Below are 17,755 nucleotides of genomic sequence, written 5' to 3' on the forward strand. Positions count from 1 at the left end.
TGGCACGATAAGCCGAGTCAACAAACGCAAATCGATTTCACGTATCGAATTAGGGCGACCCACAAGTTCAACAGATTTGAACCCTGCACTTAAGGAAGACAGCTTTATTTCACTGATCCAAGTGCAGTGATTCAGATAAAGTTGCGCCTGGTGCACTACCATATGTGTCAAATGGATGCAAAGTGTACCCGTATGCAGCAATCTTTTTCGTCCATTGCTTTTGTGTCTCAACTAACACAATGAGAGTGGCACATCGACACCACGTTACTTCTCGTATTTGAGCAATGATAAAATTGACTTATCAACGAACTTCACCCACCCCATTGAGTCGGATAGTTCTGAGGGGGGTTATATTGCTTATTAACCCTCATTAAATCAAACAAAACAAGTGACAGTGTTCAATGAAGGTTCCCGTGTAAGTATATTGTAGTTGAAATTTAACTGTCACAGCGAAGATTGACTAAACATGTGTTTTTTAAAGAACAATTACAACGATAATAATAACTCTGCCCAAGTGCCAACAGATACCACTGATAAACTCTTAAAATATACCGTTCGTGATTATTACGTTTCAGACAATATAAGGGTGTGTTTCCAGAGATTTAGATCGATCCAGGGATTAAGCTTTAGATCGACCTAACTCCCTGGGTGTTCAAGCTAAATTGCAGTCAGCCGAGCGCGCACCATAGTTAATTACCCCCTAGCAGCTTTCAGTAGGCAGGACAGATGCTTAAGCCGGCTAAGCTGACAGTAATCTAGTGAGACTCCCCACAGGGATAGATCGATCTAAAATCTATGGAAATTGGGACTAAGATACAGCGATTTGTTGCGCTTTGTTTTTTTGTCAATTGTATGCCTTACCAGAGTTGGTGGGGGGGGGGGGGGGGGGGGGTCAAGCAAACAAGGTAGGTGCCCTTATTTACATTTACATTATGATTTTGCTATAAATCATATTGGGTTATCATAAGCGGTCTGTTTGTTATTATTTAATGAGCAATCTTGAAAAAACATCTATGCTCCTTTTAACCTGAGCTTACTTTAGTGGATTATGATCGTAATTTGGTAGAGAGGGCGGTAGACCGGACCGTCCCCATTAAATTCCTTGTATCATAAGTATCTATTTTATCTTATCTATTCCCAGTATCGTCAAATCTTAACGGGGCGGTTATGGCATGAAGTACAAAGCACTGTGACAGTTCTTGATAATGCAAAACAAACATATCACCATGCAGCATCGACCGCAATATGTTGGCTATCAAAACACAGGTCATCGTCTTGATTTACAAAGCTAAAACTGATAAACAAGAAAATGTGCCTATTTATCTCTAAAATTGCTATCAAATGAAATTTTTCATGCTGTACCAGTTGAAAAATAAGTGTGCACTTTGACTGGAACTGTCTTTTTACTAAAGAAGAATTGGAGTGTTTTAAAGCAACATAACTTTCCTCTAAGCTCTGTTCTGTTTCCAAAATATTTCTAAAATAGTGTAATGGTACACTCAATCGCTAACTATACAGCATAACAACTGCATCCTTCGAAATATTTTTATTATCACATGGTATCTTTTTTCAAAATAAGAATAAGAAACGATTGCCTGAAGTAAATAAACACATAGACACCTTTGGACACCTTGGGATGTTCTCCTGCTCACGTAGACCGGTGCTGTAACAGGTCATAGTACATGTTTATATATCCAGGAAAGTCGCTGCCCAGGTTTTTATTGGTACGAAGAATACAATGTGCTGATTGGCTTTGAGTCATTTGGATTCACAGTCAGTGATAAGTGGTCCCTGGGAAGTGTTAGTTTCAGACTCTGACGGTCGAGGAGTAGTAGGTAAGTTTGAAATACGGCGAATATGAAATGTGTCACTTTTGACTGGTGTTTCTGAAAGCAGTGTATATGACACAAATTGGTTTTCTAATAAAATTAACATGTTGCTACACGGTATATGTGCAGTAATATAATTCGCACGATTCGAAATCTAACCCTTTACTTTTCATATGACAAAAGCCAGACGTGCGAAATGTTTCTGTAAAAATGTGATGCACTTGATTTTCTCGTTCATTGCCCACATTTCAAAATATCGCGTGTAATGTGCGCGCTGTTTTTGAAATATTCTGCAATAATAATAAGTTTTGGTTTTCTTTTTCTAAAGTGTTCTAAGACTCGGGATGGCGTCTTCGAACACTACAGGTAGTGAGGAAGAAGTAGGGAAAGTAGACTGCGATCAGGACGAGGTTCTAGAGTTGGGTAGAGAGTTGGAAAACGAGTGTCACGAGCTTGTTGAAAGCGCCAAAGAAGCCTCCAAATATCTGCATTCTCTTGCCGACGAAATTGACGAGCATTACAAAAGATGTAACAGAGGTAACATCTCTTAATTATAATTGTGACTATTATTAATATTATTATTATTATTACAATTATTATTATTTGCAGTTTGTAAGGTTCCTTATAGGTTCCTCGTAATGATCTTACATTTTGACATTTTATTGCGGACATCATATCAAGCCTTTTACCACTATCCTCTGACAGGGTCTCAGATAATTTTTCACTATAGACATTCACAAAAAGTCTCTTGCTGTGCTGTGAACCTGTTATGGTATCTCAGAAGTACTACAAAATCCACATAAAATAGTTTAGTAAACTTATATACTAAAAGTCTGGATTTGCATGGTAAATTTTTTTGTAAAAAGTTGTGAGCAGATAGTAGCTGTCACTCATGATAATACAGTTAATTGCCTCGACCCTAATCGCCTGATTAGCTATGCTCAAACACAACTGTTAACTTGGTCGGTCAATGAAAATAAAACATAACACAAAAATTGAATTAAAAAACCACACCACACTACCACAAATGTTGATACTACAACTCTTACGTGATCTCAGCTTACTATAGTTCATGCAAATAACGGAGTCTAGCGATATCATTAGCTTCTATCTGGCCAAAAGTTCCAAGGTCATGCTGGAGAAGAGTAGACATAATATTTCTGCGGGAAAGGGTACCTTTTCCCTTCACTCACATCAAACTTTGTACCTCGTAAATGTTTTCCTAACGCAGGCCCGTAGCCAGGGGGGTTCGGGGGTTCGAAAGAACCGCCCCATTTTGCTGGGTAAATGTCCACTCTATGTAAAATTTGATATAGGTACAAGGAGTTTTTTTTATGGGAAAAGGTCCACTTTTTTCAGAAAAAGAACCCCCCCCCCTTTTGAAATTGCTGGGTAAGGGCCTGTAACGTTTAAATTCCGACCTCTGATTGCAGGCACAGGGCAGCTTGCATATAACATGTTATCAAAGATTAACCAAACTCAGACGGGAGGCGTCAACGACAAAGGGCAGAAATACTACATGTATATTTTATTCCATTTAATTATGAAATAATTGAGGCCTGTAATGTTTGAAGATTTTTTACCACATTTTCAGGAAAAATTGTCGGTTCGACAGTTTCCCTGCTGGGGTTCCCACTTATTGCTGTAGGCTTTGGTTTGTCATTCGTGACATTTGGAGCCTCGCTTGGTCTCTCCATCGCCGGTGCAATACTGAGTGGCGCAGGAGGTATCACAGCCGCCGGTTCGGGTTTAGCTGAGCATTTCATCACCAAAGCCAGGTGCAGAGCGGCACAGGAAGCAGTTAATGCTGTCCACGAGAAGGCTGAAGCATATAATAAGAGCTTAGAAAAGCTTAAAAAGATGGTTCCATCTTCTGGTTTCTTCTCCGCCGTTAGACATACAGGTTCGTTAGCGTCGAATACAGCGAGCGGTGTCGGGACCTCAGTCATAAATAGCGCCAGGCTTTTTGCGGGCGTTGCAGACGACGCCGCCGCAACTGTTTTTAGAGGGCTGAGTACAGGGCTACGAGTAGTACACATAGGTGGGTTTGTGGTGAGCGCACTACTGGTACCCTATGATATTTACACCTTAGCGTCGTCCTCCGTCAAGGAGCATCGCAAGACCGGGTCTCCACAGGCCAATAAGATCAGAGAACTAGCCAGAAAAATTGCACAGGTGTTCTCGCTTCTAGATCCTGAAGACATAGGATGGTTGAACTTGTTCAGCTAGACTTAAACGAGACTTAAACCCGAACTCTAACATAGCTTTGTCTGTACAAATTTACAATAATTGGAAAGAGACTTGTCAACATTGATAGATCATTAGGCTGATTTATCAATAGTCCGAACTTCAAATACGTACTGAAATTGTTCGAAAAAAAGCAACGTCAACGATTATCCAATACGTTGTATTAATTTTCATCCAAGATATAACACACTCAAATGTGGGAGATTATTTTTCGTTGAACTTTGGTCTCGAGCTCTGATCAATGTAAACCATTAGACTATCCAAAGCAGGGAATTAGGAATAATTGTTCACATTATGATTAAGTTTTCAAATTTTCCATTCCTTCAATTTTTGAAAATGTAGTGATCTTAAGACTGTTTTAAAATTATGGAGAAGTGACCAAATGAACCAAATTTTAAAAGATTAATCTAATCAATTTTAAAGTCTACATAAAATGTACACTGTGTCTAATTCAAAACTAAACGGTAAGGTTGCTTTTAATCCCTTGTTAAAAATAAATAACTTATCTTTTAAATTTCCAATAATTAAATATGTACCCAAATTAAATATTGGTATCATTGCCTTTGGTCTATTTTCCATTATTTTAAAATAGTTGAAACAGATCAAGCGGGCGTACTGATAACTATAACCATAGTTTTAAAAATGTATATTCGTTTTACCAACACGTGCTCCTTGAGAGAGCATAGATGAGGAAAACATTTATGCAATAAAAAAACAGGAACCGTTATTCCAAACTTCCTCACTGATCACATCACGAATCATCATCTAAATAAAAAAAGCCATACAATTCAATAAAAAAACAGTTTGCACATAAAGTTGTGTCATTTTCTAGATCTCTAAAAAAGAAAAAAAAAAAAAACATGGCAGGACTCTATCTTTATACTCTGTACAAAGAAATCACTTTCGTTTTACTCAAGACGTCCAATCTATCGCAACACATAACAACGGCCAAGAAATCACAAGGATATTCTTGCTAATTATAACATTTTGTCTTTTTTTACTTTATCTGATACTTTATCCACCACATCTGTCCCTGGTTCCAAAAAATATGCAGTACTTACAGCCTAGCCTGCCAGTAGACCACAATAGACAACACCATAGAAATGCCAGAAAAAAATGAAAAACAAAAACACTATTTTTTCACAGCACTACATTCGTCTATAACAAGCAATAATTGGCCTGTTCTGCCTAACAGAAAAAACACCCTTTTTTCATTATGAAACTAAAAATTAAAAAACTTTGATACATTACAAACTACCCCACCCAATATGGCTGAGAATAGTCTCTCGGTGAATGAGCTGTGTTACGTTGAAAATTTGCTTGCTGTATGGGCCACTTATCAACCATTGCGGCTGCTGAGACAGGGACCATTTCATGAGTCGAAAAAAAATTATGCAAATAATTGTGCCATAATCTGTTTGTATTGTTGTGAAATTGCACAATGATACCTCTGTAAACACTGGGATAAACACATGTGGATGTTTGCCGTTTTTGCACTTTTGAAAAGGGTAACGTAAGGGATATAGAAAATTCTTTAAAATGTTTTAAATATTACTAAACTCAAGTGGAAAACAAATTATCATTACAGGTGTCTGTGATTGTTTGTAAGCATACAGGAAATCAGTTTTCTGTTTTTACCTTCAGAACAATACTAATTGCTCAGTCAGATATTCTTTATTATATTATTATATATTAACCTAGATACCATTCCAACAGATATTTGGATCGATCTTTCTCCCTGGAGAGTCTCACTAAATTGCTGTCAACTTGACAGGGTTAAGTGTCTGTCACGCCTAGTAAAGCTTCCAGAGAGTAATAATCTTTATCCCTAGTTGAGTCGGTAGGTGTGACAGACATTTAAGCCGGTTAGTTGACAGCAATTTGTTGAGACTCCCTAGGGAGTTAGATCGATCCAGATGATTTGATCTAGGCATGGGCACCCAGTCTTAGTTATCAGCCAAGTTGGGTTAATTTATCACCGAGTTGGGTTAATTTATCACCTGGCCTACTTTTGCTCACGTACACGCTGCTGCAGCACGTCATAGAACATGTTTGTTTATCCAGTAAGATCGATATCACCGCACAGTCTTATAGGTATTAAGTAGACAAGACACTGATTGGCTTCGAGTTACGTTGATTGACAGTCAGTGATCAGTGGTCCCCGGGTAGTGTCAGTTTCAAACTCTGACGATTGAGTAATAGGCAGGTAAGTTTGGAATGCTAAAAATATGAACAATTGATGGGTATTTTCAAGGTTTAAATACTTATAATGTTTTAATTCGTATATCGAGATCCACCAAACCCCACTTGAGCCGATTATTCTTTCTTAGTGTACAAGAATGACACATTCAACTGTTTTAAAAGCACTTTCATTTTCGGTATTGATCACGTCTAAATATGTAAGGGGAAATTCATGGATGTATAACAGCACTAAAACCAATGAAAAGCCGTAAATCATAGAGTTTGCTGTAGATCTTTGTTCTGTGAGTTTGCATGAGGTCTACGACCAATGAAGACTTGACTTATAAGAAACATGTAACGCTCTTCAAAATGTCTCCGTCTGTTTTTCACACGCAGAATGCCTGTTGTTCTATTCAGGAAAAATGATAGTGTTTATTTGTGCTTTCAGATAAACACATCACACCAGCTGGATCGATCAAACTCTGCAGGGATGAACACTTCAGTGGAGTCAATGAAACCAGCTTTAGTGTCAGACACACCTCTTCACAAGCAGTGAATGGGTAATTAACTTTCGTGCGCGATTTCTCTCGAGGACGCGTATCGGACAAATAAACTGATTACGCTGGATGCATTTTAGCAAGAATTGTGTCGATCCAGATAGTACGATGGAATAATCTGAACGCCGTCCATATGAGTCACCTGGTTTAAACTGATTTGTTTTGCATGTTGCTCTATATGCAAGAATGCAATTCGCATGATTCTTGTGACAATTTCTTTCCACTTTTCATTAGAATTTCTCGTTCATTGTACACATTTTAAAATATCACGTAAGGGGAATGGTGTTCGTGGATAATAAGTTTTGTTGTTTTTACTTTTAGGTGCTCTTAGTGTCGGTATGGCATCTCCAAACACTACAGATAGTGAAGAATCAGTAGGAGAGATAGACATTGCTCAGGATGAATCTCTAGAGTTAAGTGAAAATTTCGAAAACGAGTGTCGCCAGCATGTTCGAAGCGCCGTAACCTGGCCAAACAGAACAGATATAGAGGGAAAAGTAGGAGAAATAGACTTTGACCAGGATGAGGTTTTGCAGTTGAGTAGAGAGTTGGAAATCGAGCTTCGTGAGCTTGTTGAAAGCGCCGAAGAAGCCTCCAAAAATCTGCATCGTCTTGCCGACGAAATTGACGAGCATTTCAAAAAATGTAACAAAGGTAAAATATCTTAGTTATTATTATTATTGTTATTATTATTATTCGTGGTTTCTTAGCTCCCTTATATTGTTCCCATAGTAATATAATGATCCTACGTTTTGGCAATTTATTGCGGCCATCATATCAAGTCTTTCTCTTATCCTCGTTTAAGGTCACAGGTATTTTTTTCATTAGATATTCTATTGCTGTGCTGTGACCCTGTTCTGTTATCTCATAAATACTAACTTGGTAATTTTTGAAGGACAAAAGCCACATAAAATAGTTTACTAAACTTACATATTAAAAACCTGGATTTGCTCGGGAACATATACAAAAAGTTGTGAGCAGTTTAAAGCTGTCTCTCATGATAATGCAAGTACTGGCTCCCACCATTATTGCCTGATTAGCTGTACCTGATCATGGCGGTCACTCTAATGGCCAATGAAAATTAAAAAAAAAATCGACTTAATATACCACATTATTTCATAAAAGTAAAATGCTCAAAACAGACCCAGTGATTAAAACGCCTTTGTGTGTTAGGCTGATTTAAAACTTTCTATTTTAAAAATTCTAATGACATTACCAATATTATTTCGTAAAAGTGTAGACCTCAAAACAGGCCCAGTGATTAAAAGGTCTTTGTGTTTGCCACCTAGCAAATATAATTGCGCTTGGCTGAAGGTCTGGTTTGTCTCTTTGTTACAGTAGATATTGAATTATTAAATAATTATCATGCATTTAGTTGTAAAACCATTTCGATATATCATTGTAACAAATCAATTTCATAAATGGTGAGCCAGTGTGAGTATCTTTAAGCCATTTAAGGCAAAATTTAAGAATATATTAAACAAGGAATGGTTTTTGTGCCTCCGTTTCTTAAATAAATCTAGCGGCACTGCCCCATGCAAAAGTCATGCTGTAGAAAAGTTGGTATATTTAATCTGAGATAGTGGGTACGTTTCCGTTGACCAATCTCAAATTTGTACCTCGTAAATGTTTTCCTAAAATTTAGATTCCGAAATCTGTTTGCGGTCACAGGGCAGCTTGCATACTACATGTTATCAAATATAGTCAAACTTAGAGGGGAGGCGTTAACAAAACAGAATGAATGTAATTATTTGGCAACCTTTTCAAAGATAAAGTAAATACAAGCAGAGCCAACAGAGGTCATTTTCAAACTGATAGTCATACTTGAACAACATGCTAGGGACCAGTGTATTTTGAGAGATTAGCAATTTAATTTACTTTTTAAAATAAAACAAATTAACCTTAAAGGGAGCCGTTCACGAATGGATCAAGAGATGAAAATGTAGCCAACAAAGGCCATCTTCACACCGAGTTACTTATGACAACAACATACCGGTACATTTTGAGAGTTTAGCAACTTAATTGTTAACATGTAACAAAATCACCTTTACGTGGGTGGGAAGGGGGTGAAAGGCGTCCGGTCTTTTAGGAGATAAGTTGACTCGCGTGAACCAAAATAGCAACACTTATGGCCCAAAACCTTTGCACAAATTGTGTACCAAAACTTTGAAATACATCTGACAACATTTGGCTTTTGTAGGTGTTTAGATGAGTAGTAAATCAGGATAATTAATGTACAGAAATAAAATATTTCACACCATAAAAGTTGAGACCTGTAATGTTTCAAGATTTTTTTAATCAAATTTTCAGGAAAAATTGCTGGGTCTGCAGCTTCCCTGGCGGGGTTCCCACTTATTGCTGTAGGTTTTGGTTTATCATTTGTGACATTTGGAGCGTCGCTTGGTCTCTCTCTATTGCCGGTGCTGTACTGAGTGGCGCAGGGGGCATCACGGCCGCCGGTTCGGGTTTAGCTGAACATTTTATCACCAGAGCCAGGTGCAGAGCGGCACAGGAGGCAGTTAATGATGTCAAAGCGAGGGCCGAAGCATATAATGAGAGTCTAGAAAGACTTAAAGGGATGTTCCTATCTTCAAATGCTGCAGCTGCAGCTGCAGATTCAAGTTCGTTGCTGTCAAAAGTAGCGGGCAGTGTCGGGATATCAGTCATAAGTGGCATCAGGGTCACTTTGGGCGTTGCAGACGACGCTGCCGCAACTGTTTTTAGAGGGCTGGGAACAGGGCTTCGAGTTCTGCACATAGGAGGATTTGTAATGAGCGCATTGGTGGTGCCCTATGATATTTACACCTTAGCGACGTCCTCCGTCAAGGAGCACCGCAAGACCGGTTCTAAACAAGCCAATAATATCAGAGAACTAGCCCGAGAAATACATGGCTTGGCTCAGAGAGGGAAAGAAATTCTAAACCCTGAAGACACAGGATGGCTGAACTTGATCAGCTAGGATACGACACTTAACCCGAACACAGTCATGGTCTTGTCTTTGATATGATTTACAAGAAATGCCAACATTGACAAAAGTACATAAAATTGATTTCTCAAAACTCGTTGAAAAAATAAGCGACCTTGACGACAGTGACTTAATACTGTTTTAAAATTATGGAGGACTGACTAACTGAACCACAATTTAAGGGATTGATCTAAAAATTGTATTGTAAAATGCCCAATAATTGAATAGTTACCATTGGACAGCAGCGAATCATTTTATCTATAAATTGTTGACTTCGTATGACCAGTATAATGGAAATTATTGCTTCTTCTCGCGGGTTGCAATTTTTTTAAATAAAATTGTATATTAGTATTATTGCCTTTGGTCTCTTTTGTCAAACTGGTGAAGCGGACGCGCTGAAAACAATAACTATGGCTTAAAAAATATAATTTGTTTTACCAACACGCGCTCCTTGGGAAAACATAGAAACATTAATGCAATTAGAAGGAAAAAATAGCAACCATGATCTTAACGTTCTCACTGATCACATCACGAATTTATCTCAGCTAGATAAAAGGTCGTAAAAGTCGATAAAAAGACAACGTGCATGTTAGGTTTGAGCCCCTACTATAATGTGTTTGTTGTGATTGTGGTCGGCTTGTGTCGTGGATGTTCGTTTGTGTCCGAGGATGCCACGTGTTTGAAGACAGCGTCCCATTAACCATTTGCACTTGCACCTGAAGGTCAGGCGGACGTTGCAGGCTGGAATAGTTGAAATAATAGTTCTAGTACTTTTGCAGGTAAGTGTAATTATATCAAAGCAACTACCAATCCACGGTTTAAACTTCACATTTCTAAATTTATATATTTACTTATTAATGGTGTTTTTGGCATTGCTTATTATATTAAACTCTTATGTTTTTTTCTCTTTGTCTCCCATGTCTTTCGTCTTACTTTGTTTAAATTTTCTTTATATTGTTGTTTAAAATTGATTTGTATATAAAATTTTTGCAGATATTTGTATGAGAATAACCCAATATCAAACCCAAGCTATCGTTCTTTTACATGCACATAAAAATGTACCAGTTTTAAAATCACAAGTATCAAAAACATGACAAGACTCTACCTATAAATAAATCGACCATTTTCCTTTAAACCCATAATATGTTTCATCTATCTCGATGCATAACAGCAGTGCTTTTGGTCTTAAAATTTGGTCCTTTTTAAACTTTATCTGTTACTTTATCCAACACATCTGACTGCCCCTGGTCCTGGATAAATATGCAGTAGTTACAAGGTTTCTTTCTAATATACCTCAATTTTGACCCCAGCAACACATAAGAAATATGTTACTTTTGTAGTATACCCCCCACCCTGTAACTTTCACTTTTCAAATAGTTTTTTTACAGTTTTGTACATTTTCCTGTTCATCTATGTCAAAATTGTTTAAATAAAATGTTTTTTTTTTAATTACCTGTGGTCTTTTTCGAGTTTTAACCACGTTTAATCCAGCCCATCGCATATGGCCAATGGTAAAGGTTGATTGAATACTGTTCAAGCGAGCTGAACCTCCGCAACAAGTATTTAGCAAAATTGGCCAAATTGGTCTGACATCACTGACGAATTTGGCGGGTGATGACCAGCGCACGTGGATAAGTTTACTCCCTACATTATTTAGAAGACAGCAGTCTGACAGTCCCCCAAAGCGCTTTGTGAGAATTAAAATACATTAGACCCAGCCAAGAGTTGTACTATAGTAATTATAAGTACTATAGTACTTATAAGCAGCCTCCACTCCACCTACAACCCTCGACTGCAATCTAGATGCGCCCGTAACGCTGAGACATGGGAGGGGGAACAGCCAGAGACCAGTCCACTTCCCAGCCCAACCCCCTAGATGACAAATACAAGTTGGGTTCAGCAGAAAAGGTAGTCAATAAAGTAGTGTCAGAACGTATACAGCCGAGTGAGCTGGCTCTGTGCTTTAATTGGGACAAGAAGGGCTAGTGGGCAGCGGCGTGGTCTGTGGGACTGAAATGTGGCACGTGCGTGTCAGCAGAGGACAGGCAAGCAGAAACTATACAATGAAATCCAAAGCGAGGAGAGGGACTTGATATTACGGTGAATGCAGTCTTGGAAGTAGGTCTGTCACAGAATGTGATCTCAAACACGGCGATGAGCCAGATTTTAACAGCAAGCAACGTAACCCATGCAGAAAAAAGCAAACAAGGTCAGTGCAGCAATAACAGAGTTGAACAGAGCTGACATGCTCAAATTTAATGCCGTGAAAACTTACACCGCATTCAGGAACTCATGATGTGCAGGACAGCCCATAGCAGTGGAAGGCGACGGGAGATAGAATAACAGCTTGTTCAACAATGGCTGCAAGGCTCCATACCAGGCGGCCACACTGACTGTGTTACACTGTAGCAGAGAATGTGACAACCCAGAAGAACTTTATTCATGTTTACACTAGTAACAAGCTCTGCCATACTGCTCACCTGCTCAGAAGTAGAGGGAAAGATATCTCTTGTCCAGATCACAGTGGTCTTCACAGCAAATCGGCAAGAGGGAGGCAGCATCGGAGGCGATCAACGTGCTATGTGGCATATTCTCCATGAAGTATCTGGAGATGTCGAAGTTGGCGCCTTGATTATGACTAGTGGGGACAGCCGGCCGCTTCTACTCTGCACGTGACAATAATATTGAAATTCTACGGAACTAAGGAAAACAAAATACACAAGATACGAAATGCAGAAACGATTTGATCACTGTATATCAATGCGGTGTTATTTTGAATTAAACATTGTTTTAAAGCAAAGAAAGGGAACATAGAGTTGATAAAAGATGCACTGAAGTATGTGATTGACAGCATAATAATGCCTGTATTTTAAAGCGATACATACGTCTATAGCAGCAATAAATAGGCTACTGGGGTATTTGGTTTATTCTGCCCTTCATTGATTTCCTCGTGCTTTCATTTATTTATTTATTTAATTTTGGAGGAGTAAGAGGGTAATATTATTAAATAACCCTCATTACATGAAACAAAACATGTGACAGTGTTAATGAGGGTCCCGTGTAACTGGGATTCAACATTTGAAAATCTCACAGCGAGGATTGACAGAAATTCATAACTTTTGGAAGAACAATTCAAACAAAATCACCTTGCTCTGCTCAGGAGTCAGCGGATTCCACTCATAGACATTCGCTTATTCCAGTCAAAAAATACATTCATCTGTAGAGAGGGCGGCAGAATGGACCATCCAGCTTGACTTTTATCATATGTATTATCTATTTCATCTTGCTGATTCATCTATTATATCAGTTTCGCCCCTCGTTTATATAAAACAAGACATGAAACCATGAAAACCGTGCCAACTTATCACCACTCTTACTAGATATGTGAGAGGCATTTTTGTGAAAGAGGGAAGGTTGCTAATGGCCAATCACTAGGGCAACTTGGGCAGGCTGCCTTGACAAGAATGATCGACTGGTATCTTTAATTGGCAGGGAAACAGACACGGAAACCCACGCACAAACACCCATGCACACGGTTTTGTTATCGCCCCTGTCATATCTTTACCGCGTGGGGAGTTGAGATATTAAGTACATAGAATTGAGCCATTTAATAATAATTAAAGTATAGCAAGTCATATCACCATACAGTATCCACTTCACTATGTTGGCTATCAAACCACATGACATTATCTAGACATACAATTGATAAACAAGAAAATGCACTTATTACAAATTTGCTACAAAATGTATATACCTTAAGTGCAATAAATGGAATGATATCTTCTATCTGCGTATGTTCCCCTGCCGATATTTGATAGTAAAACACATATTTGTTTTTATCTGTATTAGATCATATTATTTATTAAGTATTATTAAGTATTTTACTATTAGGTTATCAATATATCGTTGTTGACATATATATTAAATGACACAGTAACTATATATATATATATATTGCAAATGACTGAGTGTCTCTTTGTGAGTGAGTGAGTGAGAGAGTGAGTGTGATTTTTATTTAGTTATTTATAAATTTTATATTTTTTGCTGAAATCTGTACTTATTTGAGATTTGCAATAAAAAAAAAAAAAATAAGTTTGCACTTTGATTGGACCAGTCTTTTAAGTAAAGAATATATAACGTGAATTTTTTTAAAGCTTATAACTTTCCTCCGATATGGCTAAAAAATAATGTGTTGGTATACCCGGTCGTTTAATAAACAGTATAAAAACTTCTTTGGAAGGTTAGTGTTAATTTTATGGAATTATTTTTCAAAGTTAAGATACTATTGACACCCCAGAACACCTTGGGGTGTTCTCTTTTTGCTCATGTATAGGGCTCGTTTGTTTTTCCAGGAAAGTCACCGCCCAGGTTTGGGCGTAAAAAGAATACAATGTGCTGATTGGCTTTCAGCCATGTTGATTGACAGTCAGTGATAAGTGGTCCCTGGGAAATGTCAGTTTCGGACTCTGACGGTCGAGAAGTAGGCATGCAAGTTTGAAATACAGCAATACGAACTGTATCACTTTTGGCTTGCATTTTTGAAAGTACAAATACTAATAATGTTTTGATTCGATTTCAAGATCCACCTAACCCCACGTGATACGATCATTCTGTTTCTGGTCAAAAGAATGATGCATTCTACTGTTACTTTCGTTTTCGGTATCTGTCACGCCTATATGTTGGGAGGAAAATTCATTGCTGTTTGAGAGACCTGCAACGTTCCCCAAAAGAAGCCCATCTGTTTTTCCCGCACAACATAGCTGATGTTCTATACAGATTAGATCTATGATAATGACCGTTATCGTTCAGATAAACCTATCGCATCAGCTGGAGTCTGAACGTGATGTATATGTTTCGCCTGATTAAAACAGATTGATTTCCTTATAATTGAAACTTTGCTTTATGTGTAATTATGCCACTTACGTGAATCATACGACAAGGCCACTTTTTTTGCATATTACAAAAGGCAGAAGTGCGAAAAGGAGTGTTGCAAAAATGTGATGTATTTAATATTCTCGTTCATTGCTCATTGCTTGGTATGTTGCCGGCGGTATGACAATTGGCCTCGAGCTCTGAGGAATGTAAACCATTCATATTACCAGTTTAAGAAATATATATTGCTTTATCTTGCGGGTTTTTTCGACAAATTAAAATTCTGTCATTTTTAACTTTTCCTGTTTCTTTATCCACCACAACTATCAGTGGTCCTGGAAAAATATGCATTTATTACACCCTAGCATACTAGTAGCCCCAATATTCACCCTAGCAACACAGATACACACTAGAAATGTTAGAAAAAAACAGCCCGGGAGCCACTGAGCTGCCGCTAGGGGGACTTTAGAGAAACCGGAAGTTTACGTAATTTAAATTGACCAAAATTTCGAGTATTCAGAGGGTATCAAAAAGGGTGAAATATCTCAGCTATTAAGGTACCAAATGCATCATTATTTATATTCACATTTTTAAAAATAAATTTCAAATAAGCTGAGATGCACCTTGAGTTGATCCAAAGTCGCTTTTGTGTAAAAAAGTGAGTTTGAAATTAAAAATTTGTGAAAGCAATTACGCAAGTCCAACTTTAACGCCGATGTTTGTACTTATAGAGGTCTCTCCGGATTTTAGAATTTACGAAAAAATGTGAAGAATTTATTCAGCTTTTTGCTATAGTAAGCATGTCAAGGGGCATTTGTTCAGCTGAAAGTGTCTCGATTCAAACCACACTCGAGTGCCGTCAAAAAATTGATCTCGCAATATCCGTACATCAGCCTCGTTTCGAGTTCTAATATTCTTTAGTTACCCAGTCTCGTTTTGGCCTTTTCCTTTAGTGCACACACAAACACGTATGTATTGAAAATGTGCAGATTTGATTATCGAATATATTATAGTCTGGTGCTGGGAAGAAGAGGCAAAAAAAAAAAAAAAAAAAAAAAAAAATGAAAAAGAAAAAAAAAAACAGAATATGTTGGAATGGCCCGACTATCACTCAGATTTTACTGGTTGTTCTTTTTTCAATGCTATTAGTTTTTTTTTGTATTAGAGAATACTACATTACCAACTTGCATGCACCATATCAATTTTTTCATCAATACATAAAATTTAACAACAAATGAAGAACCAGTATTATATTTCATTAATTATTTTTGCTTTTATTATTCTAACATTCAAGCTACTTGTATATCATCTGCAATACAACCACAGAAAATATCAGTTTTTATTGTTTTTAAATTTACTACATGCATTGTAATGATTATAATTTTCACTACTCATAATGAATCAGTGCAAATTTACATTGCAATTCATAATTGTTAAGCCAATGAACAGACAGATTCCTTTTGAAAGGGCAATTCTTAAATTTTAACATATGATATAATTTGATTAATTTTCACAAGGTTAGCTTTTTTTTTGCTACCAAGTCATATTCCAATCCATCTTTGCATTTGATTTTACTCAATTGTTTTATTTCTAAGTTAAGTTTTGTCCAATTGCCAATGACAAACTACATGTACATTACACCATGAATGCATATTCTTGATTTTACTGATTATCTACTAGTATACAGATAATATTAGCAACAGCTACAGTCAGTGTTTTCCTCTTAGGAAAATTAGTTGCTGGACCGAAAGTCGAGCCATCTTGAAAAGTAGCTGGACTGAATGTCTGCTGGGTGGGAAAACTTCTCAGCCCGTTCTGAAAGTTGTCAGCCCCGGGCAGACGGTCCAGCCTTAATTTCTAACACTGGCTACAGTCAAGAAAAATATGTAATCCCTTTAAAGTATGTCATAAGTTGAGGTGGTGCTCTATGTCACACAGCATCAGAAATGATGGGTATGTCTGGGACGGCTTCTATCTGTCATGACTCATGAGGATTGCAGATCAAGGTATGGCAAAAGGATTCATCCTGGCCCCAGACATGTTGTTCAAGCCTAATGAAATATACTGTACATATAGAAATGTGAATAAACCCATTTATCCCATTTACTAGTATTTAAAAGGTACATAAAAAAGTTGTTTTCTAGTGGTTTTCTTATCACACACACTCACATAAACTAAAATAGATGTTTAAATATATTTATTATATATATCATATATAATAATATATTAAAATATATAAATAACCTTTGTAATAGCAAAACAGGTAGCAATTATAGTTGAATAGTATTACTGAGGGTAATCTAGACTCAAATTCAATCAGTATTGAAACATTTATTGATTGTTCTTTCATAGTTCACAAACTTAAAAATCATATGTTTGTGCAAGTATATGCGTACTTGTGTATGGCAGAGAAAGAATGAGATGGCGACGCGCGTGTGCGCTCGCGCGTCAGTCAGCGTGTGACAGCAAGTATCTGCACACTGCCAACTCAAAATCACCTTTTTCTGCTTTTTTAAGCCCATGTCTAACAAAAACGGCATAAATATCTTACAATGACATTCATTCATTAATGACGAAACCAACGAAGCTGCTAGCTACCATTGACCCAATGATCTTTACGCTCAATATACACCTTGTTGGAAATGCTCAAAATCTATAAGACAGACGTTTCTCCGGATTCCAAAATTTTCATATGTGCAAAAATGATAATTTAGCTATCTAAAAATGTGAACAGAAAAAGAAAATACTTGTTCAGTTGCATTTGTCTCTATTCAAAAAAGCGTGTTTACGTCGGAGTTTTGTCTGACGCCATTTTGGTGCTGGCATCTAAAATCAGTGAAAACTCTGTAAAATACATGTGTCAACATTCTTTTGGTGTATACAATATAACTTAAGCATATAATATATCGTTCTGCCAAGTCTTTTTAAATACACCTCTACAGTCATTCTATAATCACCTTTTAATCTTACCCTATTCTATACCTCTGATTCCCGCCATATTTTCTCAAGGCGAAGCGGGCCTATTTGAAAACGAGGCTACTATCTAAGAATTGGGAAAATAACGGTCATATGGGCCAGTGGCTCCCCGGCTGAAAAAAAAACAC

This window comes from Lingula anatina, chromosome 9, assembly GCF_051362555.1.
Source record: "Lingula anatina isolate TDL-2025a chromosome 9, LinAna3.0, whole genome shotgun sequence".
Classification (NCBI taxonomy): domain Eukaryota; kingdom Metazoa; phylum Brachiopoda; class Lingulata; order Lingulida; family Lingulidae; genus Lingula; species Lingula anatina.